The 27,083-nt window shown below is 45.8% G+C and overlaps 1 pseudogene; it reads left to right on the top strand.

The window, feature by feature from the left end:
* The first annotated feature begins 350 nt into the window (after nt 1-350).
* On the top strand, nt 351-15,920 carry LOC116662497 (annotated as a pseudogene).
* Nucleotides 15,921-27,083: the final 11,163 nt, after the last annotated feature.

Raw genomic sequence — 27,083 nt, 5'->3', positions numbered from 1 at the left:
GTGGCTATAAAATACAGACTTGCCGGGTCCCTAAATTCTGGAGACTCTGAGGGTGGGCACCCCAGAATTCTGCATTTTAAGAAGCACTTTAACTAATTCTGATGAAGATGATCTGAGTGTCCCACTGAGAAACACTGGTGTGCGATGCACCAGTATTGAGGATTCTCAGGGAGCGATGTCTTTCAGGATGGTCCAAGGGCCCTCACGAGACTTTTGCCTTGGGTGTAATTGTATGTGTTCGAAAGTGATGTCTCTCACTTCCAGTGCTTGTCAGCATGCTCTGTGCAGGGATTTGCTCTCAGCAGATATCAAAAACTATAAGTCTTCAGGTCACCGAGCTAGAGTGTGAGCGATCTTTTATTTTGGTTTTCTTTATTGCAATGCAGAGTCTCCCGAGAAGAGATTCAGACTGAACAGCTTTGTGTCGGACTTTGGAAGACCGCTGGTGCCCAAGGGGTTCTCTGGCAGCACAATGACGAATCTAGGTCCCTCTTTCACTGCTACGTCAATGAAGTGGACCGCTTGGACAAGGCCAAAGCTGGTATCCCAACCATAGCCCTTGACAGTGATGTTCGGCTCCAGGAAGCCATCAGATGCAGCAGGTGGCCAGAGGAGGAGCCGAACGGGCTCATGAAATGTGACACCCCCAGCTTCATCAACACGGACCAGAACTCTTCCTTTGGGGAAGATGATCTCCTGATTTTGGAACCACCTATTGTTCTAGAAAATAAGCCAGTTGCCCAGACCTCACACAAAGACTTGAATTGGAAATGTGCTTTGTCAAGTGTTTCTCTGAAGATGTGAAGTCTGTCTTTGTATGGCAGGAAGTCCCCTTTCACAAAATTGTATGTGTTTGTGTCTGAGAGAGAGAAATGGAGACAGACAGAAAGACGGAGACAGAAGAGAGCCCCCTCAGAAGAGAGCTAGTTAAGGTGAGTTTTTGTGCCTTAGTAAACATTTGGGGTTTTGGGGGGAACAAAGTATTTACACTGTCTCATTCTCCTCGTTGGAAACCTTGGCCCCGTCCTCAGTGTCAGCGGCCTTGAACGGGGTTGCCATGGTGCTTTTCATCTGGCGCTGCCACTTCCACGCTCTGCCTTTAGCACGTTGCTTTGCCTCCCAGGGCTGCCACCCTTTAAACTGTAAGGTGAGGAGTCTGGAGTAGATGATCCATCCCAGCTCTGCTGTTTTGCAAATTTCTGATTTCGTATTCGGATGAGGCTGGGATACACCCAGAGCAGCATAAACCAGGCCCTACCTCCTGTCTCTTGCTGGGGCATCCCTCAGGTCTGTGCCTTCTACTCAAGCCTTTACTGAGCCCAGCTTTTGTCAGGAGCCCAAGTGCCTACCGGGATGGCAGGAGACCTGTCTCTCGTGGTCACGGTGGCAGACATTTCTATTGGTTGTGCTGAAACAGCTCTTCTGAGATCCTCCGGCCACCCTTGCTCCAACCTGAGGACAGACCTACCGTTCCTTTCCTAGGAGGAGGATCAATCCATGGTGCATTTTATGACAATCCTGTCCCCAGGAATGCACGGAAGGTTATCAGCTGAGTGAGGGGAAGTGCCTCTGTGTCTCTGTGTCCCTGTATCTCTGTCTGCTCACAGTGCCCTGCCACCGGCTACTGAACAAGAAAAGTGCTATTCACCATGCTGTGTCTTTTGCAGATGTGTAGGTGATGGTCTTGTGGCTCATGTGTGGGCTTTGTGCTGGGATGGTGAAGGGCTTATAAATACCTCATCAACATGTATTCGAGATGGCCTGGTGCCACACAGACTTGATTCATGAAGGCATCAAGCCTGCACACTGGTTTGGAAACAACTTGGTTTTGATCAGTCACACTGCATGCATGACTCACTGCTGATCTCTGGGTGGTTTTTTCATTTTAGATTTATTCACCCAGTGTCTTGCTTAAGCTGAAAAATACATTTATTTCACTAGAATATTCTCAGATTCTTTGTTTTCACACATCCAGTTGTTTAATTCCTTTAAAAATCATTTTGTGTTTATAATGCCTCCTAATATCTATCATCTCTAGGTTCCCAGTGGCCTGAGCCATGCACCAGATTTGATGTAGGAACTGTTCCACCAAAAGAAATCCCTTTGCCATAATATCTTTTGAGGAAAATATTATTCTTTAAGGCTCTAACAGTAAATCGTAGAACAAAGCATGGAACATTTATTGTAGTTAATACATGTTCATGCAAAAAGAAATGATATTTTCATTAAACAATGTTGATTTTAATAACTTTTACTAATGTGAATATTATTACTCATAATTTAAGTAACCAAATAAAACCACAGTTATTTATTATGAAGTTTGAAAACTATTTACACTGTCTCTCAATTAGAGGTAGCTTTATTAGAAGACTGAAGGGTATTTAAAAGATGGAAAAATACCCATGATGACACCATCATTTTTATTAACTAAATATCAAGAACTGTGCAGGGTTAAGATTTAACCCTCTGCAAGCTGTCAAGTTAGCATGAGGTAGTTTGTGGATGCTGCCAGAAGACAGGAGACTCCCCCAGGTTCAGAGACAAAGAACTTCCTTGCCAGCACAGCAGGCAGCTTGGGGTTCATGTTCATGTTGGTTCCTGAGTTTCTTTCCTTTTGCTGTTGTAACAAAGGACCACAGACTCAGTGGCTTAAAGCAATACACATTCATCATCTCACTGTTCTATTGTGCAGAAGTGCAAAGTCATTGTCAGTGGGCTAAAACCAACGTGTGGCCAAGGCTACGTTCCACACCGAGGCTCTAGGGAGGGATTCGTCTTCCTACCTTTCCCAGCTTGCAGAGGTGTTCACACTCCTTGGCCCAGGGCCCTGTGTCACTGTGACCTCTGCTGCCACTTTACATCTCTGTCTCTGACTATATAGATATAAAGGAAGAGTCTTCTACATCTGGTATGGACCCTTTTTCCTAAATGGACATTGTATCTCTATTTATGTGCAGATTAAAACCCCTTCCCTCCAGGGTGTGGTGGCATCAGCTCACAAGATTACCACTCTGGGCTTTAAGTGTCCTCTTTGTATTGTCACCTGGGAACTTCTCTTTCCATAGTTAGCTCTGTGTTACATTTGTTGTTGTATTTTACCCGGCATTACTGAAAGTTTTACTTAAAAGGGATCCTAATTAGCTCTGTTTACCTGTTTCCAGAGCTGAAAGCTTCAGTTCTAGAGTATCTGTTTGATTTCTCTTAAAAATACATTCCAGTATATTTCTCTGGTGAAAGTCTTTACCCTGTTGTCTATTCTCCCATAATTTCCTTATTTTCTTGAATATATTAAAAGTATTTTATAGCCTTTATTGGTAACTCTGATGCCTACATCACCTGGGGGTTTGCATCCTTTGTCTAATGTTTCTTATTCTCATATTATCCGTTATATAGTCTTGACATGTTGCATGTCTTGAAATTCTTTATTACATGGCAGACATTGCAAATGAAAAATCCATATGTTATTTTCCGTGAGAGGTTTTCTACCTTCCTGTTAGGCAAACAGGGTGAGGGACTGATCATGTCGCTCCAATCAGGCGCTGAGGTGGATCAGGACTGAAGTGCCTTTTTTCTTAAAACAGCTTTGAGGTATACTTGGCAAAGTAATTTTCACACGTATAAAGTGTACAGCTAATACGTTTTGACATAAGTATATCCCCAAGAAACCATGACCACATTCAAGAGAGTGAACATACCCATCACCCACAAAGCTTCTCTCCTGCCATTTGTTGTCCCTCCCTCCCTCCCCATCTCTTCCCCTGGAAACCATTGATCTGCTTTCCATCACAACATATTGGTCTGCATTTTCAAGATCCTTGTATGAATGGATTAATGCAGTATCTACTCTATGTTGTCTGACTTCTTTCATTCAGTGTAATTATTTTGAGAGTCATCTGTGTTGCTGTATTAATAGCTTATTTTTCTTATAGCAGAGTATTGTTTAGTGCTGAGTTTTTACTGAATAGTTTGTTGTGAGCAGTGTTTGGATAGACCATCATTTGTTTCTCCATTTACTTCTTGATGGATGCATGGGTTATTTACAACTTGAGCTATTATAAATAAAATTGCAGTGAATATTTGGTTACAAGTCTTTATATGGACATATGCTTTTCTTTTCTAAAGCACCAGATGAGGAATATCTGGGTTATATGGTAGATAGGTATTTACCTTTTTTAAAGAAACTGTTAAAGACTTTTCCAAAATGGTTGTACTATTGTAAATTCCTTGTGGTGTGTATCAGCTCTGGTTGCTCTACTTCCTTACCAGCACTTTGTAAGGTCGGTCTTTCTAATCGTATTCATTCTTGTATGTATGTGTACTAGTATCTCACTGTGGTTTTTAAAAGCATTTCTCTAATGACTAATGGCATCTTTAATCAGCATCTTTTCATATGCTTATTATCCATCTGGATATCTTTACTGAAGTGTGTTTTCTGGCCTCATTCATTCATTCAGGTGTTTGCATTATTATTGAGTTTTGAGACCTCTTTATTCTGGATCAGATACAAAGAGAGACCTTTATCAGATATATGATCTGCAAATAGCTTCTGTCTATGGCTTGTCTTTTCATTTGCTTAGCAGTGTTTAGAACAGCTTTGAAGAGTCTTCATTTTGATAAAGTTCACTCTATCAGTTTCTTTTTAAAATAGATTATACTTTTGGTGTCATAGCAAAGAAATATTTGCCAAACCCAAGGTCATAAAGCTTAAGCCTATGCTTTTTCTCCTAGCTGTTTTATAGTTTTAGATTTCCTATTAAGATCTATGATCCATTGTGACTTAATTTTTGTATATTTTGTGAGGTGTGGATCAAAGTTCATTTTTTTTTTTTTTTGCATATCACTATCTAATTCTTCCAGCACTACTTGTTGAAAAGATCCTTTCTCCACTGCATCCTTTTTGAGAATCAATTGTCTATATAAGTGTTGGTTTAGTTCTGAACATTCTATTCTGCTCCATTATTCTATTTTCCTGTTTTACACCAACACCATACTTTCTGATTACTGTAGTTTAAAAAAAAAAAAAAAAGGCTGAAAATCAGATAGTGCAAGTCTTCCAACTTTGTTTTTCTTGTTCAAAATTGTTTTGGATATTTGGGATCCTTTGAATTTTTATATGAATTTTAGAATCAGTTTTAAAATTCCTTACATCCTGTTCTGCCAAAATTCCACCCATGTCTTTGGCCATCTCCAAAGCCACATTTTCTGAAGAAGTCTCTCTAGATCCCAGGTGAAAGGAATTTCTGTTTCATCTGTGCTCCAATCACATTTGATAATATTTGATTACATTTATTCATATTTGGCTGGATGTACTTGTGTGATCTTTCCTGCCATATAGTAAATCTCTCAAGATTTGGAATCTTGACTTGGTTCCCTCTGTCTGCTGAGAAAACTAGTTCTATGCTTTGCAGGAGTGAGCCCTGCAGTAAGAGGTATCTGCAGCACACATCTAGCTCATTGCTTGCATATCGTCAAGGAATCCTGCAGATTTAGAATTGTTTATTGATTGTTGTCTCCAAGACGGCTCAGCCTTTTTTATTTCTATTGCTACTGCTGCAGTTTCAAAGGAAAATGGGCTAATTATTTTCCAAATATCAAAACATACTGTAATTGAGCTGTGACGCAAATTATGTGCTGCTGTTTCTTAACAACCTGCTTAGTGTTCACAGGTACCTTCACTCATGGAACTTTTGGGAGAATGTCATATCCTCAGAGATAGCAATGCTGTCTTTGGCGACCTGAGCGGTAGTATCTGAACTCACTCCTGCTGTTTTTCCAGTGCCCCCTCTAGCCCTCCTCCAGCCCTCCATGGGGGGCCTGCAGTTCTTCCCTCGAAAATCCTGTTGCTTCTCAGGAAGAATTCCCTATGAAACATATTCATGTCCTTCTTGTGGGGACATTCAGTCCAGAGACCTGACAGCAGGGGAAAATGTTTAGACTGCTTTTGGTAGAACGTAAATTCTTCCATACTTGTTAGAAGCAAATCCAATGAGGAAACTGTGTTGGCATCTAACAAATCAGGATAAATGTCTGATGAGGAAGATCAGCTTCCCCATCCCACTCAGGCGTCATGTTGATGTGACGCTCACCTTGGCTAACATTTTCTCCTGTGAGCAACGTGAAGTTCAAGACGTTATGAATGGCTTTTTGTTTTTCTTCCTTAGTCTTTCCACATTCACTGTGTCTGGTGAGATTATATGAATCCTGCTTATTTTCAGCCCAGCACTAAGCTTTTTAAAAGGATCACGTGTTTAAAAGGCTAGTGGACAATTTGTTAGAAGATTGAAATCCTTAGACTTTGGTCCTAGAGTTGAATCTTGGTTACTGGTGAATGAGAATTCCCGTTAAAATTTTAAATTCAGTGATATAAAGTTTTAAAAATAGTTAAATATTAGTCAATTTCATTAAACACTATAGCAGTTATTTACTTTTAAGCCTGTCTCTGGGGCAATTTTGCAATGATTCCCTCCCTTTATTGATTCCCTCTTTATCAGAATCCTTGAGAGGTCCCTGTCATCATTGTCAGTATCATCATCATCATCACCATCATCATGGAACTGATTCCTCTGGGAGATTCTAGGAAAATAAAGAGCTGGACGGGGTTATGTGCAGGTCAGTGTGTGCATATACAGTAAGAACAGTTGTCAGACATTAGATTCAAGATACCCATTCCATTTAGAGAAGAATGTGGTCATGAAATCCTGATGTGCTGAATGAAGGAAGCGATGGGAACAGGGTAGTCAATGGAAAGGAGGAGGAAGTGAGCGAAGCGGGGAGCATAGGTCCTTGGTTAGGTGATCAGCACATTGGTGAGAATGAGGGGAGTGTGATGGCAGAATCATGTCCCTCCCCGGCCACAGGGTAGCCACCTGTGACATGTTACTGTACATGGCAAAATGCATGACAGATATTTTAGGACAAAAATCTTAGAGGATTTCTGTCTTCTAAATTGTCTATCAGTTAGCATTTTAAACCCATGATACATTATTAAAGATTAGTGCAGGGGGACAAATAAAAAGGATTCATATAATCTCACCAGACATACTGAATGTAGAAAGGCTAAGGAAGAAAAACAAAAAGTCATTCATATGTGCCTTGAACCATAAAATGCTCATGAGAGGAAATGTTACACAAGGTGAGTGTCACAGCCACATCCATAATGCCTGAATGGGATGGGACAAGGGGATCCTGAGATGAGACAATAGGGTGAGTAGCCTGGATTGTCCAGGTGGGCCGAATGTAATCACAGGGGTCCTTGAAATGGAGGACATTTCCCAGCTGAGTTTAAAATCAGAGGGAGGTGTAGCCATAGAGCAATGTTCAGAAAGGCTGCTGACCATGAAAATGGAGGAAGTCGTGGGGCACAAGCTAAGGAAGGTGGGTGACCTCTGGAAACTGGAAAAAAACAACAACAACAAGGAAACATTCTCTTCTAGACCCTCTAGAAGGAAGGAACCCTGCTGCTACCTTGAATTTAGCCCAATGAGAACTGTGTTGGATCTCTGACCTCCACAGCCATAAGCTGATAAATCTGTGCTGGTTTAAGCTCTTAAGCTTATGGAAATTTCTTACATTGGTAAGAGGAAAATAACATAGTGAGCCGTAGTGTAACGGATTAAAGGTATAGGATGGGGTGTGGAGAGGATTCTGACATTTACAACTAAAAAACAACCAGGTGAAGTGGGAAGGTGTTTTAAGGAAGACCTACCTGGCAGGGCTGTTAAGCAGACTGGAGCGAGGGGAGCATTGGAGTTAGAGGAATCAATTAAATCTCTACCAGAAAAATAAGGAATAAAATGTAACAGGGCTTCAGTGATAGTGGATGTAGGAATGGAAATGGGCAGAGAGACATAAATATTACTTTGAAATTAGCTACAGGTTTGATGACTGCATGTTGGGGAGACTTAGCCGATGTGTGGACTGAATGTTTGCATCCCCTCAAAATCCATATGTCGAAACCCCATCTCCCAGGGTGATGGTATTGGGAGGTGGGGCCTTTGGGAGGTGATTAGTAGGATAAAATGAGGTCATGAGAGTAGAGCCCTCATGAATGGGATTAGTGTTCTTATACAAGCCCCCAGAGTGCTTGCTTCTCTCTGCTCTCTGGGATATGAAGATATTGGGAAGACAGCCATCTTCGAGCTGGCAATCCTCTCAAGGATACATTGACCTTGAAAGTCTCAGCCTCCAAACCATAAGGAATATGCTGGTTGTTTAAGCCACCCGACCCACGGTAATTTGTTACAGCATCCCAGACTGACGAAGACAGTGGAGAATGCCTCTGAGTTTGGCACTGATTGCCTGGAGAATGCTGAAACCCAGGGAAGTGGGCAGCACAGACGTTTACTCATTTAATCCTGCCAACACAGTAGGAGATAGAGTCTACATATTCCTCGCTACTTAAAAGGTAAGGAAAAAGAGGCACAAATAATAACAACGACAACAAAAACAACAATAATTTGTCCAAGATTCACACAGAACCCCCTGGAGGCAGAGTGAGAATTTATACTCAGGCAGGCTGGCCCCAGAGCCCCTGCTCATAACTAATAAGTCAGATCACCTTGCTTATGTGGATCAGTTTTTTTCAACTGTGATATGAGGGTACTGTGTCCAGTAACTTATAATTTCAAAATACTTCACTGTAACGGAATCATTAGTCACAGGCCTTACAAACCACAGAAACCTACACATACAAAAATAACTCGTTAGGTCAAGATAACCAATAACGTTTTTAAATATTATACCTGCTGGGCCTTTGCAATAAAATGTCTTTTTATAATTCTGTCTGGCTACAGAATAACTTCATAATCCTGCATGTTGCTGGTGGCTCCCATGTTGGACAGCACGGGCCTAGAGATTTTAAATTACTTGCCCAGACTCGCCCAGGAAGCTCGTGGTGGGATCCGAGCTATAGTCTGGGACTTTTCCTTCCTATCCAACAAGTCCCTCATGGAAGTTTAGAAGCTTCTCCTTTGGTGCCCAGCTGTCTATCCGTACTTATAACATCTTGTCAGGTGTTCCAGCCTGCTCCTGAACATCAGCCAGAACCCACTTCTGCTCTATTTTGTCCAGGTAATACCTTCTAGCAACTTCCATTGCCTTCTTGGCATCAGTTCTTACCTGGAAGGGTAGTGGCTAGAGGTGGAAATGTGTCCACATGACAGGTTTTTCATAAACATAGCAGGAGTGGTCAAGAGAATAAAACGTCAGGAAGATGAGTAGAAGCAGGTCATTTAATATACCAAATGGGTACTTTCAATGTCTGTGTTTCCGAGTCCAGGCTTGTTCTGCTCGTGCATTACAGGCCAATAAATCAGGAGACCAGGTTTTGGGGCAAGAAATAGCGACTTTAATTTGGAAAGCCAGCTGAGAAATGGTAGAATAATGTCCTGGGGAACCATCACCCCAAGTCAGATTTCAGGCTCTTCTTATATTAAAAATGGGAAGTGGGAATGCTTGGTTGTTGCAAACTTGGTGTATGAATTCTTTGTTGTTAGAATCCTTTGTTCTTGCAGCTCTTCACCTGGGTCACATCCGTGTAAACCTCCAACAAACAAATGTTGTTTTCTATTCTGTAACTTGTTATCTTTATGTGAATAGAAAAGTGTTAATATCCTTCAAAGTCAGAGCCTTGAGAATAGGGTCTCCTGTATATTTCAGGCTCTAGGCAACATTGTTTTACAAAAGGTGCAGAACCAACAAGACTAAGCCTAGGAAACAGGGCACAGGGTTAAAGTCAAAGGAACAGATCTAATATGGAGTCAGATTTTTTCTTTCCTATTTCAGTAGTGCCATGGAGAAGGCAGTTTGGGCAGCTTTTTGTAGGGTCCTGGAGGCTTTCTCTCTCAGCCTCTGTGTGCCTCTGTTGAAAACCCTTCATAGCTATCTGGCCTGCTGGAAAACCACTCCGCCTGTTTTGCCCTGAAGATGTGTTCTGTTTATAACTGATCTCTACTTCTTGGAAAACAACTCAATAAAAACTCAGTTGGTTTTCCACCAGCCATGGGCAGGGGTGAGGAATAGCACTTTATTATTTTATGAAAAAAAAATAAAAGAAGTCTTAAAACAGCACTGGGCACATAGGAGAGAGTCAATAAATGCTTCCTGGCTTAAATCAAAAGTGATGGCTCAGTGATTCCATGGCTGCTGTATTTGCTGAGCTTGCTACTCCTTTGCTCCATTACACATTTTTTTAACTGAAAAAGAAATACATGCATGTGGTTAAAAAATTTCAAACAGAGCACAAAAATACACAAGTGAAAGAAGTTTTCCCTCATCCTCTCTTCTTTCAGCCCTCCCTGGAGATGCCACTGTTTACAATCCTTTGTGTGTTTTCCAGATATGCTATGCACATTCCGACCTATGTATGTAAATTCCTTTAAAGTATTACTTATTTTTAACTTAAAGGGATTTAAATCCTCAAGTGTCTTCTGCCCTGGTAATAGAAAAGAACAAATCTGACTCCATATTAGATCTGTTCCTTTGACTTAACCCTGTGCTCTGTCTCCTAGGCTTCATCTTGCTTGTAAAACAATGTTGCCTAGAGCCTAAAATATACAGGAGAGCCTATTTTGAATGCTCTGACCTTTAAGGATATTTAACACTTTTCCATTCATATAAAGATAACAAGTTACATAATAGAAAATAACGTTTGTTTTGTTGGAGGTTTACAGGGATCTGACCCAGGCAGATAGCTGCAAGAACAAAGGATTCTAACAACAAAGAATTACTACATCAAGAAGATTGCAAAAACCAAGCTCGTAGGAAAGGAGCCTGAATTCTGACTTGGGGAGATGGTTTTCCAGGACATTAGTTTGCCATCTAGGTCTACAGAAAGTTGCTATTCCATGCCCCAACACCTGGTCTCCCAACTTACTGGCCTGTCCTGCACTAAGGAGAATGAATTTGGACTCAGTAACACTCCTATCTTCCTAGCAAGCTGGGCACTGGAATTGAGGGCAGCTATCCCACACCCAGGGACATACTGTGTGCCCTTGATGGTTCCCCGAGGGTGGGGTGTGGTTTACCCAGGAAGGATGGGGACTATGCACCAACACTCAGGCAGTATGCTCCTTTTGGGATCTGACCTTGTACCTCCCGCTCCCCGCCAGCACAACACCTGGGACAGTGGAGGTAAGGCAGAGATCTTGCCTGCCTGTGTCCCAGCGTGTAAAAGGGGAATATGTACTCTTTCCAAGGTAGTTCTGAGCGACAACACCTGCGGGTGCTTGGTTCCCAGAGCAAAAGGAAACCCAGCTCCGCTTGGGGGCAACGGGTGTGATCCCCGTAGGGGTCCTGCAGAGGCCTTGGGTGGAGGGCTGGACCAGGGAGGTAAAATATGAGCTGCGGGCCTTGAAGGGTTAGAGAAGTGTGCAGAGGCAGGACTGCTGCCTCCTTCAGGATGCCCCCAGAGTTAAAACTATTTCTCTCCATCTCTGCTACTCTCCTCCACCCTCCAGATCCCTGCCTTCTCTCTGCTCCTCCTGTCCATGTCTCTCCCTCCACTTTTCCCCTTCTCCCCTCCTCCTCCCATCTTCTCCGTCCCTCGCTTCCCCACCTTCTCTCGCAGAACCCAGAGAGGATCGCTGGCCCTCCTGCGCATGCGCAGTCGGTGCCAGCTGGACCGAGGGTTGGAAGCTCCAGCTCCGAGCCGGGGATCGGCCCCAAAGGCTTCTCAGCTCTTTCGCCCGGTAGGACTTTGGCTCCTGCCCCGGCGCCCCGGCCACAGCTGTCCAGGGCCAGGTGTGCACCTGCCGCCTCTCGCCCCAGCCGGGCTCCCCTCAGTCCGCGGCTGGCGTCCCCTTCCCCTCTCCCGCCCGCGAGTCCTCTCCTCCCGGGCTGCCTCTCCTCGGCCGCCGGCCCGTCCCCGCCCCTGGGCGGGCTGTGTCCCGGGCGGGCGGGGTCTGCGGACCCGGACGGGGGCGGGCGGCTGGGGCTGGGGCTGGCCTCCGAGCGGGGCTACAGCCCGCGTCCCCCCCCCCGCTTTCCCTGCCCCGCGACCCCGGGGCTGCCCTCCTCTCCCTTTCCCGCTCCCTGGGGACCAGCTCAGTGGTGTGGGCGCTGCTCCCCGGGCTGAGAGCCTCCGGCTGTGAACCCCAGCTTCTCCTGGTGGAGTCGGGAAAAGGGAGCGTCAGTGCTGAGCGAGCTTCCGTCTCCTCCCTCAGTGTTTCTGCCCCAGGTAAGTACCTTGAACACTTTCACGTGTTATGATGGCGGTGCTTGATGATGTCACTGTTTTTATAGTGAGAGGGATTACAGTGTTGAAAGCAAGGCTTGGTTCAGTTAAAAATGAGCTGAAGGCATGAGGCTGTGACATCCTCCATCCTTCCCTCTCCCAGGGTGAAACGTGTGACCGTCGATCTTAAAAAGATAGTTACAGTCCCTAACTAGCCCAGCCCAGCTAGGGTGTGTTAACAGGAACAGCACCACCAGAGGCGTTGGAGACTCAGGGACATTGCAGTCCTAAAGAGCTCCTGGCAAAATTTGGTTTGTTTTGGTTTTTTGTTCTTCTTAAATTGTGGGGCAGACTAGTTGTATAGAGGGAAAAATAATTGTCAAGAAATATTTTTTCATTTAACATCTTTATTGTGATATTGTTCACACACCATGAAGTCCACCCACTTAAATGCTACAATTCAGCAGCTTTAGCATATTCACAGTGGTGCAACCATTAATATTCCAGAACGTTTTCATCACTTCAGAAAGACCAGTGGAAATGAATGACCTATCCACCCCTTCCCAGTGCTGGTTCTAAAGAAGTTTCTTGGTTGTTCCTGACCATAAATTATCTTGTTACCCATAAAAAATCTGGTAGGAAATCTAAACAGAATTGTATTGAATCTGTCTATCAAAGCAAGAAGAATTAATGTCTTTATGGCATAAATTTCTTCTACCCATGAATATATCTCGGACCCTATATTTTCATATTTCCAGAGCCTGGCCCATGGGAAGTCCTCATTAATTGTTGGGTTTGTGAATGATGAGATTCTATACATCGTTAGTTGCAACTGAAGCCTTTCACAGAAGAGAAAAGTAAACTCACTGAAGCCAAGTGACTCTCTGATGGTCAGAAAGAGTGACAGCCAGTGCTGGAGTGATCCAGTGGACTTGGTGTTTGTAACCAGAATTCTCCAGCACCTACAGCTAAGGGGATCAGAGTATTCTTTTATTTTTTCTAAATGGCGTTGCTTTTATTTTTACTTATTTTTTAAAATTATTTTTTATTGAAGTGTAGTCAATTTAGAATGTTAGTTTCAGATGTACAGCAGAGATTCAGTTATAAACATATGCATATGTATCTACATATGTTTTAGATTGTTTTTAGTACAACTCATTACAAGAAATTGAATATAGTTCCCTGTGCTATATAGTAGGTCCTTGTCATTTATTTTATATTTATTAATGTGTATCTGTTAATCCCCCTTTTCCTGCCTGCTAACCACAGTTTGCTTTCTATGTCCATGAGTCTATTTCTAGCAGCACCGTTTTTGCTAGTAATATATGCTGGTTGGCTGCTTTCAGTTTCAGTAATTCCACCTTATCTGTGGGCATTTTCCTTCTGGTGGGCCTGTGTGTGGTTTGCACACGTGATATAAGAGTTGTGTATTTGGGAGAACTCCAGGCCTCGTGTAGTGCCTGGTACAGAGTGCCCACTGAGCTGATGCTTGAACTGGGAAAAAAAACATAGTAAATGTTGGAATTTCCACTATGGTTGAGACTTCCAGGTTTCTATAACCTGTTTAGCCCACCTTAATGTTGGCTGCACCCATACTGGGTAATTTGGTGGAACTTCATGGTATGGTGGTGTAGAGACGGGGCCTTGTATGCTTCTTCTCTTTCCGTTTTCTAAGACTCATTCTCCTGGGCCTTCCAGATCCTCCCCCAGAAGTGCCCAAGGCTGGCTTGGTGCTGCGCTGAGGCAATATTTGTTAATAAGGCCCTTTCCTCATCTCTTCTGAGCCTCCGTTTCCTTCTCTGCACAATGAAGACTTAGACTAGAAAAGTGCTTTTCAGTTTCTTTTAAGCCATGTTTCCTTTGAGAAACAGAAAATACAAATCTCTCCTCCCATTCAACATATAGATTTTGACACATCCTCCAAGGAGTGACATAGCTCTTTGTGGAAAATTGAAGTGATTGTGATTCCAGGTGGCACAGAAAAGACTCTTCAGACATTTATTGCAGGGAGAGGGCAGGAAAGGGGCAGTATATCCCACTTTCTAGTGTGAGCACTGGAACAGGGGCTTGGGTTTAAATACAGTGTCCGACGTGGCCTCTCTCTAATCTTTTTTTTTTTTTTGCCTCTCTCTAATCTTGCACAATGTGATAAACCTCTCTCCCTCAGTTTCTTAATGCGTCAAGTTGGGGTGATAATAATTTAAGTCTTTTGTGAAACATTATACACATAAGACATTTGTTTCTCGGTAGAAACAAAACCTGCGAGAGAATCAGGGATTTCTTTAAAAAAAAAAAAAATCTTGTCCACAGCACTCTGTCTGTGTCTATTTTGAAGTTCCTTGAGGGTGAGTGTTGGGTCTAAAGTCCATCGTGGGACAGGTGGCCCATGGGTCTGTGTGCCGCAGATTGCCCCCTCCTCCCCAGTCCTCTTCCTCTCAGTCCAGGATGAAGTTCCCTAGTAGATTTACACAGAGATCTTGTGGAAATGGCTTTTCATTTTATTGTTTCACGAAGAAGGGCTGCCATCATGATCTCTGTAGTCAGGTTTTGGTGACCTGAAGGCTATGCAATTACGTTTTTCTATTTAATATAAAGAAAAAAATTACAAGTACAAAATTAGACCTACGGTGGTGGCAGGGGCTCTTGAAAGTGGGGACCATTAGCTTTGTTAGTTTCAGGTGCAGGGGCCTCTGGCCATGAGGACACATCATCGTGCTCTGAAGTTGGAGGGACCAGTGGGCTCAGTGGGAATGTTTACTGAGTGTATCTCATGGGCTGGGCATTGACCTATTTGTACTGTGTGTTCCTTATTTGAGACAGTGAGCTCATTTAACCTCAATAGCCTCTTTAATAAATTAGACTTTTTATTTTGAGATATAATGTAGATTCCCATGTAGTTGTAAGAGATAATATGGAGAGGGCCTACGGACTTTTTGCCCAAAGTTTCTTTAAAGGTTCCATCTTGCAAAGTTGGGATACAATTCAGTAATGACTCACTAACCCTTTGAGGTTTGTGTTATTGCCCTCATTTCTATTCATGATTAAACTGGGGTTAAGAGGAGCACACAGGCCTGCCCAGGTCACCCATGGTTAGTGTAGAGTCGGGTGAAACGTGGGCTTGGGATTTCCAGGCAGTACCATCATGATGCTCTGTGGCAGGGAGCAGCATTCACTTTGCTTGTTTATTCATTCATTCAACAAGCATTTATTGAGTAAACTCTGTGGGTCAGATGCTATCATAGGTTTATCTGATTCTTCAGCAGTATGGAGAATCCGGTAATGTTTCCTTCTTTTTTTTAATCTGAGAAAATTAGCTCTGAGAGGTTATAAACCCCCCAAAGGAAATATAGCTCATAAATGAGGGATAGTAAATTTGTACAGTTCCTTCTTCTTATGCAGGTGGTACCCTAGGCATTTTACATTTGTAAACTTCCATAATCCAGATATATTCTTGTAAGGCAAGGATTTTTTTTTAATTGAAGTATACTCATGTTTACAATGTTGTGTCAATTGCAAGGTGTTTTTTTTTTTCTTGAATTTGGAATTCAAAAAATATTTTTTGAGGGGGGTAAATAGGTTTATTTATTTGTTTCATTTTTTTTAAAATGAGGTACTGAGGATTCAACCCAGGACCTCATACATGCTAAGCATGTGCTCTACCACTGAACTGTACCCTCCTCCCCAAAGCAAGTTTTCTTATCAAGTATTCTGCAGCTTAGGAGTTCAAATAAATTGGAGTTGAAATCCAGGTCTTTTGATCCTACTGTGTTTCTTTGCATTATATCCTGCTGAGGGGTGTGGAAGCAGTTCCTTTATTCATTCCTTTATTCAGCAGTTTTGAGCACTGACTTTGCATCAGGGCCTGGCTAGGTGCTTGGAAACAGAAAACAAGAAATGACCCTTTTCTGCAGAGGGCGGAAGCCTAGACCAAAAGCTGCGTAATGTGATCCGAGCTGCGGTAGCCATGTGCAGACGCTGAGGACAAACTGTACCCCCGGCTTTGCTTGGGCTTCCCCTGCCTTCTGACTGGTACACACCAGGTCACCGCAACCCAGTGAGGCCCGCAGCCCGCAGCACAGTATGTACCTCGGTCTCCTCTTCCCTCTCGTCAGGGCCTGCAACATGAACATCCCTGACTACGTGCAGTGTGCTGAGGACCACCAGACTCTCCCCGTGGTGGTCCAACCCGTGGGGATCATCTCAGAGCAGAATTTGTTGTGCATCTATAAGCGAATCTCCTTGGTGAGGCAGATCAGCCCGTGCGGCTCGCAGTGGGCACTCTGTATCCACTACAGTCACCACTATGCGCCCGAGAATGGGTGGAGCGACTTCCAGACCCACCGCAAGGTCGTGGGCCTTGTCACCATTACCGACTGCCTCTTGGCCAAGACCTTCGAGAAGCTCCACGTGCAGAGGAGCTGTATGGCACCACGCTCTATGACTCTCGGCTCTTTGTCTTTGTGCTGCATGGGGAGGTGGCCGAGCAGCCGCGCACCGACGTGGCCTTCAATTTACGAGGACTGCAGGGTGGTGGAGAAGAGGATCGAGGACTTCACTGAGTCTCTCTTCATCATGCTCAAGTCCAAGTGGCTGGACGGTGCATCCGACAAGTCTGGGGACAAGATCCTCCTGCTCTACATCCTGTTTGAGAAGGAGGACTTCGTGGGACTGGACACAGAGAGCAGGAAAGTCTACCTGGATGCCCGGCCACCCTGGCTATGTGAAGGGTTGCTTCCCTACATCCAGAAAGGGATCAGCAAGGAGGAGGGCTGTCTTGTAGCCAAGGCGTGAGGGAGGAGCAACCCGCCGGTTTTCAGACGTTTAAAAGTGAATCCGCCTTTGTTTCAGAGAGATTCTTTTAGGGTTATTATGGACACTTACTCCCGCTTTTCAGCCAATTACCCTGGTGTGACCCCTGGAGTTGCTGTCCAATAGAGTAGCCAAAGCCACTGATGCTAGGAGAGCTGGGGAGGAGGCTGCTCTGAGCTGAGATGTGCTCTAGGTCAAATGCACATCAGACGCTGAGACTTGTCTAGTAAAAAGAATGTAAACTATCTTGTTACTTTCTTTATTGATTACATGTCAAAATGATAGTATTTTACATACAGTAGAATAAGTAAGATATGTTCTTAAAATCAGTTTCTAGGGTTTTTTTTGGGGGGGTTACCTCTTTAAATGTGGCAACTGGGAAACTTTCTTTACATGGCTCACATTTCATTCCTGTTGGACAGCCTGTCCTGGGACAGTCTCATCCCTTTGCTTATAGATGTCATGCTGAATCCTGAGATGCAGAATGAGGCGCTGGTTGAGCTGGGGGTGGAGCCAGTGTCTCCTGCTTCCCAGGTCCAGCACCTGCACGGCTCAGGCCCTCTCTCCCTGCCTGACAACCACCATGCCAATTTAGGACAACAGAAACACTGCCAGGGGCTTCCAAATGAGCTCCTTACGCAGGGAAAGGCGTGTCACGGAGTATGGGGCACAGCAGGGAAAGATTCGTCCTCACTTTGTCCCTGTGATTAGGTCAACGGACCCACTTTGCCTTGGAAGTGCAGACGAGCTCTTCTGGGCTGCCTACCCCCCCACCTTCTGCTCTGTTTCCCTGTGTATCTATCGAGATGTCCCTCGGGCAGAAGAGGGTGAGATGCCTTTGCCGAGAGGTGGTCCCCCTTTGCTGGGGAGATTGTGGGAATCTGTGTCCCCCCGGCCTACGGCCTCGGGCCTTGACTCTGGAGAGGGCTCATGGCGGTCCCACAGGTGACGGTCGGAGGACCTGGCACGTGCTGCCGGGCCCGATGTGGAGGAGGTGTTCTGCGATTCTCTGTGAGTCTAAAATCAGATTCTACTTTCTGGTTGTTGGTAAGTTGGAGGAGAAGATGCCAGAGAATTGATAAAAAGATAGTCCAGACCAGTCCTGTGAGTGACAGGCACAGGGGACCCGAGTCCCACCTGCTTGTGGTGCCTGGCGGGCTCTGGATGAATTTTCACTTCCTCCCCGGACATACCTCTATGGCTTAAGGAAGGGGCGAGGCATGTCGTGGCCATGACCTGTACTTGTCCTCGCAGGGCCCTGTGATCTACACGGCTTTCTCCCCTTCTGCTTCTTGTAGATGAGCTGGCAGATGTAGTGGTCTGGGCAAAGCTGAGGGCACAGATGCCAGCACCGTGCCACTCCCAGGCTGGCTCCATTCCCGTCACCTGTCACCTCCTGCTCAGTCCCCAGGCGTCAGTCAATGTAGGTGCATCGGTGCAACGTAAGCAGGGACCACCTTCTCCCCCTGGACAGAATGGTGGGTGAGCAGTGGAAGCCTGGAGCCCTGCCCCAGCCCCCTGGCCAGTGCCTCCTCTTTTGTCACAGGAGGCACTGGTGACATGTTTGCTCAGCAACTGCTTGGCTCTGAGTCTGCAGACCCACCAGAGAATGCCAGCTTGTTTTTGCCTTTTGAAGTGTGTCCTTGGGATTTGGCGGAGTAGCTGGTTGTGTGCTTAGCCCATAGTGGTTGACACTGTCACCATTGTTTACCCAGAACCTCGTGTACCAGGCATGGCTCTCGGCATCAAAATACAGCAGCGCATTAAACCTCCCTCCTGGTGGGTCTGTCTGTTTTGGTACCGTAAGGGCTCAGCCAGCATCTGAACGTCAGTGAGATAACGCGGCCAGTGAGCTCGGGTCAAGTACGCTCTCCTCCAGTCACTTTTACTCCATTGTTGCTTTTACTATTCCACAGTCATTACTTTTTTAAACAATGCTTTGGTGCAGGAACAGAGCCTAATTCTCTCCTGTTACTCTTGGTGGGAGTGAGTAAAATTGTCCAGCTTGAAATGCGACCACATTTTGTAGCTCAAAAGCTGTCTACACGCATCTAGGTGAAGTTTAGGTTTGGGGCGCTGACCACGTTGGGGTCCCCCGGCAGCGCCGCTCGCCTCAGGCCCCTGCCTTCCCTGGAACAATAGGTGAGGGTGGGTCTCACCGTCCCCTCGTCCCTGTCCTCACCAAACTCACGTAAATTCTTGTAATTGCTGTCAGTTATTTTTGTTCTCATGTGTTTCTAATTTTCGCTGTTCCTCTTTTCCTTTTTCTATTTCCCTTTCTATCTTGTACCGCCCTGTGAGCATGTTGTTGCGTCTGAAAAGTGGACTGTGCACACCCTGCATTGGAAATAGCCAGATTGTCCTCCGTGCTGTCCCCATCGCTTTAAAAAGCAAAAACCTTAACAGTTGCCTTGATCCATATATTATCCTAGTCATCTTTTTATTTTCTAGTTTTTTGGAATTTTTGCTTTGTTAGCACATCACCCACTGGTGTTTGATACCTGTTAAAATCCTTGCTTTGAGGAACCAGTTTGGTCCTCCTTATGTTTGGTGACAAATGCGCCCTTATTAAATTTGTTTGATTGTTTTGAAGAAGTGAGATGCGAATTGATTTAGGCGGCTGCTGAGGGATTTTTTTCATGGAGTATTTAAACTTGGAAAGTCAAAATCTGCAGCATCTTCCTTGATTCTGGCTTTCACACAAACGTGCTTGGCACGCGGTTCCGGGCTGTCGCTGTGTGACGTGCGTGACGGAGCTTCCTGGCCGGTGGTCACTGGTGAGAAAGTGGCAGGCTCGGAGATGAGCAGCTGCAGGGGATGCTGTTGGAGGAAGCAGTCACCGGTTTTATGTTTTTTGTTTTTTGTTTTTGCATTCACCTTCCCCGTGCCATTTACTTTACTTTGCCTTCATAGAGAGGCAGGAGCGGGTCTAAACTCCATGCCACTCTTATTTTCCCTTTACGAGGCTGGTTTTTCTGAGTATCAGAACAACATGGCCTTCTCCTAAGTAGCTGGCTCACTTGGATCTGGTGGACACAGGGACCGCTAAAGGGGACCGTAGCTTCCTCTCTGCTCCAGCCAGTGGGCATTCAGAGCCGGGTCTGTGGTTTGCCTCAGCAGCCATGCAGGCCTCCCTGCACCAGCCTTTACTATTAACCCATGTTGGCAGTAAATAGCTGACTCCGTGTCTGTTGCAGCTGACGTCCACCACTGACGGCCGTGTCGTTAGTTTGCGGTAGTGAGTCTCCAACACCCCAGTCAGCCGTGAAGTGACCTTGCATTCTCACCCACACCCTGGTTCATCTCACCCGGGGAAAGGGTTTGGCCACCACCGTCATGCTGGCCATGAGACCTTGTTTCTCCTTTCATGCCCTGGTCCAATTGTGGACACTTCATCCTTCACTGACTTGGTCTCGCTTGAGACAGGCCAGACTTTCTGAAAGAGTCCATCACATTCTGGGGGGGAACAGAACAGAAGTAAGAGTAGCAAGTAGGTGTCTAGGCTATCTGGGTTGGCAAATGCAGGCTGGGATCTGTGAAGGCTGGGCTGTGCCTTGGACACAGGCCTTTCCCGTGGCTCCCGATAGCCCAGGGGTCGGAGTGAGAACAGCCTTGCCTGGGTTCCCCCATCCTCATCTGCTCACTGGCAGGTGTGTCTGCTAACTAGGAACTGCCCCAAACCTCGGGCCCTTCAAAGTTCAGACCACAGGAGAACCTTGAGTCCCTTCTCCTGGGCCTCCTTTGTGAGAATCCAGTGCCTTCTGAGGTGACCAGCGGCAGGAGATGCCTCCCCCTCCAGGGAGCTCTCTTCGGAGGACTGTGACGCACTGCACCTTGCTATGAGCTTGTGGGGTTCCATCCGTGGTCCTTGCAGAACCAGACTTGAGACTGGCTTAGCGATAGAAATGACAGGACTGATTCCAGGGCAGGGCCGGGGGGAGGAACAGGGGAAATTGAATGTGACCTCAAACACCTAGGTGGGTTCTGGGTCTGTTACTAAAATCGGGAGCCTGGGAGGTACCTGCCAGGAATCGAACTCTAGAGTAAATGGTGGACATGAGGCATTTTTAAGATTCCATTTGTCATCCAAGTTAGGACTTCAAAGAGGCACTCGGGTCTATGGCCCTGGGGCTCAGGTGAAGGAGCCGGACCACAGATACACGTTGGGAGTCGTCATTCTTAGCTGGTGTTCACAGCCGTGCAGGTGGATGAGCTCATCTCGAGAGGTGCAGACTGAGGCTGAGGCGGGGCAGGGCTGTGCCTGGGTTGGAGGAAAGCCCAGACCATGCAGCTTTGGTGTGTCAGTCAGTGGCGTTTGGGATTTTCAGAGCAATGGCATTTATCCTTAAGGGTCTTGGGGGTGGGCAGGGCCACCCAGGAAGAAATCTGAAGGGAGGGTTGTGGCCACGCGTGCGCGTCTTGGGATGATGCAGAGGCTGCATGGTCCGGGAGGGGAACCTCCTCGGAAGCTGGAGTCGGAGTGGGGAGTGGGGAGAAGGTAGTCACACTCACCTGTGAGGGAGGGACAGAGGCCTAGGGAGTCTCCACCCTAGCGGACTCTCTTTCCCACGAACAAAAGGCCAGCAGACAGAAGATTTGAGGTGAGAAGGGACGGGCGCTGGGAGAGGAGCCAAAGTGGAGAATGGTGGTTGGACAGTTCTGGAATAGTCTCCCTGCAAAATAGAGTTAAAAAAACCCAGACTCTTAAGAACATTGATAGTGACGTTGGAGGAGATAGTTCTTTTTCTGGCCTCCTAAGGTAAGGCATGTATCCGGGGATACACAGAAGAATCGGGCAGTCTGGTCCGGGGGCTTGACCCTTACCAGGGGGAACAATGCAAGTTTAAAGGGGGAGAAGGGCAGCGGAGGGAAACTAGCCAGGCCTCGTGTCAGGTACCAGTCGGCCGCACTACTTGCGTGTTGCATTCACATCCATGTCTCCCAGGTGGGCGGTGGCAGCCCCCTTTTGCAGATTGGGAAGCCTTCTCAGAGGGGTTAAGGAATTGGTCCGTTTAGCGGCTAGTCAATGCTGTAGCAGGATTCAAGCAGGGCCTTGTCAGACTTCAAGGGCATGTTCTATCTACTAATTCCGGTACCTCCCTGTTGTACCTGGATTGGTGAATTGGGTCAGTTTTGGAGCCTTTCACAAAAAGTACGATTTAAGTGCCTCAGGACTGTTTCACAAAGCTCAGTGTTCTTTAATGGTTCAGAAGCACCGCAGTGCTTTTCGCCCCACAGAGGTAAGGTCTTACTCCTTTGACGATGACGTGGTTGCAAATGACGTACAGGTGCAAAACCAGACTTAGCAGCTTCTGAAGGGAAACTCTCCAGTTCTCCCTTGATAGGCTTTCTTCCACGGGATGTAACCTGCTGCAGCGTAGATCTGAGCTTTCCGTATGGAGTGAGGGTTTGATATCCAAAGTTAGCAAAGAAGGGTCAGATGGAGAAAATCGACGTTAACAATTTATTTTGGGGTTTCATTAGACAAGATGCACTATCGCTTAATGGCCCATATAACGTATGTAATTGAGTACAGAACATTGCATTCCTTACTTTCTAATGAGAGCTGTCTTGCAACGTAAGGTTGTCTGCTTTGGAACTTCAGCTCAGCCACTAGGGCGCCTGTCAGTGTGTTGGTGTGATTGTATTTACACAGTGCATGTAATCTGGGCTTCCTCAGCCCCAAACACTCCAGTGCAGAATCATAGGCTGTAGCCATCACTTAGTTATACAAATACTTCTACAACTATATGATACAAAAAAAAAAAAAAAGAGAGAGAGAGAGAGAGATTGCCTTTATCAAAGTTCCTTTGATTTTAACTGCAAACTGTTGTTGAGCAGCTCTGGTTTCCTTTGGATATGAATATGTACATTTCTTTGCATGTAACTTGGATTTTAGACTAGAACACCAACCTCTTGCTTTCCATGAGCCACAAAACTCATAGCCAAATGACATACGTATGAAACATTTTATTCTTTTCTTCTGAGACAGAATCCTTGAATCTGGGACTTGGGCTGTGATTTTGCTTTTTGCTCTTCCCACCCCTCTTGTCGTCTCACTCCTTTTTCCCACGTGGCCTCCAAGAGGTCATGGTCTCCGAGGAGCAGGTGGACAAACACCAGTTGGTCGCCAAGCAGTCCTGCTGTAGAGGGAGCCCAGCCAAGAGCTAAAGGACATCATCAGAGAGGGCTTCCTTGAAGAAATGGGCTCTACATTCAGTTATGAGGACAGAGTAAGAGTCAGCCAGGAGAAGGAATCAAGAGGGTGACTCAGGTGGCAGGAGCAGCCCGGGTAGAGGCCTGGAGGCTTGTGGGGTGGGGACTCGGGGAGAGTGCACTGTGTGGTCCAGGGTGGAGGGTGCCCCTGCTTGGGAGGACCCTGGAGTGGGCCTAGGGATGGAGGGCTTTGGAGGAGCTTGGTTTTTTACTAGAACTGACACAGAAGAGGCAGTGAAGGGTGTCAGCAGAAAGTGACCCTCAGGAGAGGTACTCCTGGTTTTGCTTCTGATGTTCTACAGAAAGAAGGGGTCGGGGTGGGCGAGAGCAGCTCTGCCCGTCCCTTTGAGACCCACCCCTTCATTCATTTATTCATAACACATGCAATTCTGAGTGTCCAGGGGAGAGAGGGTGGACTCACAGTAGTAAGCAAAATGTATTGCTTCTTGAGAGCTTAGCAGTGTCAGAAGTTGTCTTAGCGTAGAATGTTCTAGGAACACAGCAGGGGCACCTAACCCAAAGTGCAGAGGTTCGAGGGAAGGAAGGCTTCCTTGACAAACCGTCAAAATGAGCCTGGAGGCAAGTGGGAAGTAGCAGCAGGTCAGGGGGCACCTGAGGTCATTGGGGACCTGGGTACTGAGGTGAGGCTGGGCGAGCAGGGTCGGGGGTGGGGCTAGAACTCTACCAGGGAGCCTCTGAAGGGTTTGAAGTGGGGGTGATGTAATCAAATTTGTGCTTTGGGAAGGCTGTCCTGGCTGTGTGTGTGTGTGTGTGTGTGTGTGTGTGTGTGTGTGTGTGAAGCGGGGAAGAGGGGGAGAGTGCCACCAACTGGGAGGGTCATTAGAAGACCATTGACAGGCTGGGGGGCCACCAGTGGGAGAGGGGCGTCGGGGCTGCTTGGGGACGGCAGGGGCAGTGTGGATGCCGGATTTCCTCATGGGGAGGGCTTATTAACGGGGACCCCCTAGCGGCACCTTGTGGCTGGAAGAAAACGGATGCAGCCAGGTGGACTTTTCTCTTCTTCCCTGCCTTGTGTGATGATCTTAGCTCAGCCAACATTTGGAACAGAAGAGCTAAGTTTCAGGGTAGCCCAGGACTTTGTTGAGCTCGTTCGAGTGAGATCTGATAGGATTTAGGCTTGTGTTGAGATCTGCATGTTCACTTAGCTAGAAACGTCCCGTCTTTTGGATTTCCATAGGGGTATTTATTCTTGATAAAGATTGCTTTCTTGGTGAGAGGAAATTTAATACAGCTGCTGTCTTTCTCAAAAAAAATCTTATCTTTTAAGAAATTTAATATTCAAAAGAATAGCAAAATTTAAAAATGATAAAGTAAGGCTTTGGTGTAGTTTCTTTGGTTTCTGAGTTAATGTAGAGTTAGAGCCTTTGCATTACTTAAATAGCACATCCTTGTCAGTATTTAAAGAGCTGTTAGTGAGCGCCCCAGGCCCCACTTCTCAAAGCATCATTAAATCTTGCTCTGAAATAGTGAAGTCATAAAGTTCTTGTTGGCAGAAGCCAAACAGTTGGTTTATAATTTGCAGCATAGCACCCTTTATAAAATAATAATAGGTTCAAAATTAAGAAAGTGGAAGATAATTGATTTTTTTAAAGCTGAAACATAAACTCTCTTGTGTTAATGTTGCAACTGGAAATTTCGAAAAGAAAAATCCTACTGTAATATCATCTACGTGGAATACATATATGTCTATCACGTTTGCAATGTAACTGCGCAGTGGTTTTTGAAGACAGGACCATTCCAGCTGAGATACTGGCAGTGATGCTTGCTGGTTTTCAATGGAAGACCCTAAATTTGCCTTCTTAGCTTTATTCTTTTCTTTTCTGTTCTCTCTCTCTCTATCTTTTTTTTTTTTTTTTTTTTTTGTAGTGAGAGGGCTCAGTAGTGCTTTGCCAGCATGATTTTGGGGCAATTTGGGGGCAGATATCGTGCACAAGCAGTGAGATATTTCCATGCATTTTACTTTCCGGACATCACCATGGAACATGTGGGGGTTTGTGCCTGCAGGCCGGGATGCTGCAGGACTCCCTGGTCCATCACCGTTATGTCTTGGAGCTGCTCCAGTCAGTGAATGACTTTCTGTGGCTTGGAGGTAAGGTGATCTGATGCAGATGATCAGATGTGTAACTAAGTACTGTTACTTGAAATAGAAAACCTATCAAAAATGGCTCTAAAATACAGGATGAGGGAGGAGAATTGGCTGAGCTGCTTGCATGGGGAATATTCTCAGGTGACTCCCTCATTGTGTCTCCTGTCACTCCCCACCCCCCAGCCCTGCACGGCAGTCATGCTGAAGCAAGCATGCACTTTCTCAGAAACGCGCTGAATTTCCTTGTGCCTCTGTTTGTTGGCTTTTTTTTTTTTGAAAGCACATCTTGCCCTTTGCTTAAATGCCATCCCTGCCTAGTCACCTCTTACACTCATTCTTCTGGACCTCGTCCATACATAGCTGCTGAATGGATGAACAGAATGTAGTATCTCCATGTAGTGGAACATTATTCAGACGTAAGAGTGAATAAAAAAGAAAAAATAAATAAAGGGGAATATGAAAAAGGCCACCTGCTCTGGGAAGTCCACCCTGACTGCTCAACCCGCCCTTTTCCCTTTGAAACCCAATCACTTATGCTCCTCTCTACTCTTTTTGATAGTACTTACCACCTTCTAATAAACTTTAACACTTTCAAAAAAAAAAAAAGAGAGATGCTGATACCACTTCAACATGGACGAGCCTTGATAACAGCACGTTAAGTGAAAGGAAGCAGACACAAACGGCCACATATTGTTGACTTCAGTGATCTGAAATGCTCAGAATAGGCACATGCAGAGGCAGAGAGCAGGTGATGGTTGCAAGGGGCTGGGTGGAGGGGGGTTGGGGAGTGACTGCTAGTGACAGGGGTGTTCTTCTGGGGTGATGAAGTGTTCTGGAAATAGATGGTGGTGAGGGCTGCACAACCGTGAGTGTGCAGAAGACTGCTGAGCGCTGTCTCTGGGAGTGCCTGTGGTTGGGGGCGGCTTTATTTTGTTCTCATCCGTGAAGAGTCATCTTGTGCTGAGGCCATTCTACTCCTGTGAGTGGTGAGGCTCAGAGACTTTGCAGAGTCATGTGTTATTTTCCCCCTTGCTGAGTGTAAGCAAAAAATTTTTAAGCCTGAGAAAGTGCTCCATCTGCAGAAATGTCTTTCAGTTTTGCATGGTGTAAAAATCTTGAGAGATTTTTAATCGTTGAGGACAGCCTGTGGGGGGAAACAGCCCGTGAAGCCTGGGTGACACTGGGAAGAGCCGCGCTTCCATCCCTGACAGGGGTGGGGATTTCACCCCCGTTCAGGCAGTGAAGGGCCCAGACCCGTGAGCGGAGTTGACAATCGTGAATATTTACGTGTATCCGCTGCTTCATCTTGGATATTAATTTCAAGCTGAGTCAGTTTGTGGCGGCAGCCTCATCCTACATCAGGAATCTATAGTATCTGCTCTTTGAGGTGAAGACCTGACAGACTTGATTATTTAACAGTCTCCCTTGAATTGATATCTCAGATTCCTTTGTCAATAGTAAACAGCAGAAATATAGACGTCCTTAATGCCGATGTGACCTGGAGCAGGTTTAGTCTCTGTGCCTCAGTGGCCTTATCTGCGGGTGGGGAAGATGATAACAGTGCTTCCCTCAGAGGGGCTGGTGAGGGGAGAGTGAGGAGCACAAAGGGAGGACTTACACGAGATGCTCATGAATGACAAAATTTAGTGCTCTCAGCCTGGTGAGGCCTCAGGGGCAGAGATGGCCGAACAGAGCATTCCTAGCCGGAGCTCGATCCGTGTTGGCAGCTGTTATGATCAGTATCACCACTGTGGGTTATCAGGCAGTTTTAAGACTTGG

This window comes from Camelus ferus, unplaced genomic scaffold, assembly GCF_009834535.1.
Source record: "Camelus ferus isolate YT-003-E unplaced genomic scaffold, BCGSAC_Cfer_1.0 contig2268, whole genome shotgun sequence".
Classification (NCBI taxonomy): Eukaryota; Metazoa; Chordata; class Mammalia; order Artiodactyla; family Camelidae; genus Camelus; species Camelus ferus.
The sequence above is the reverse complement of the archived record's forward strand: the minus strand, read 5'-3'. Positions and strand labels throughout refer to the sequence as shown.